We start from the raw sequence: 321 nt of genomic DNA, 5'->3' as shown, positions 1-321 counted from the left end.
CCTCCCTCCGCGAAGGATTTTGGGTAGGAAAGGAGTGCAGAGCCTGCTGGGAATCGTAGTTTTGGAGCGCCTGTCGCCGCGGAGCTAACCTTTCTAAATAGAATAGATTGGCCAAGTGTGATTGGACGCACAAGGAATCTGTCTTTGGTGCATACGCTCTCAGTGTACATAAAAAGACAAGATACCTTCGTCAAGAATCATAAGGTGTAACACTTAATGAGAGTCATAGAGTACAAATAAGCAATCAAATCATACTAGGTAACAGTCAATATAAATCGTAAGGATACAAGCAACGAAGTTACAGTCATAAGTGGAAGGAGG

This window comes from Ahaetulla prasina, chromosome 3 (genome assembly GCF_028640845.1).
Source record: "Ahaetulla prasina isolate Xishuangbanna chromosome 3, ASM2864084v1, whole genome shotgun sequence".
In the NCBI taxonomy this organism is placed as follows: Eukaryota; Metazoa; Chordata; class Lepidosauria; order Squamata; family Colubridae; genus Ahaetulla; species Ahaetulla prasina.
Note: the sequence above shows the minus strand (reverse complement) of the source record.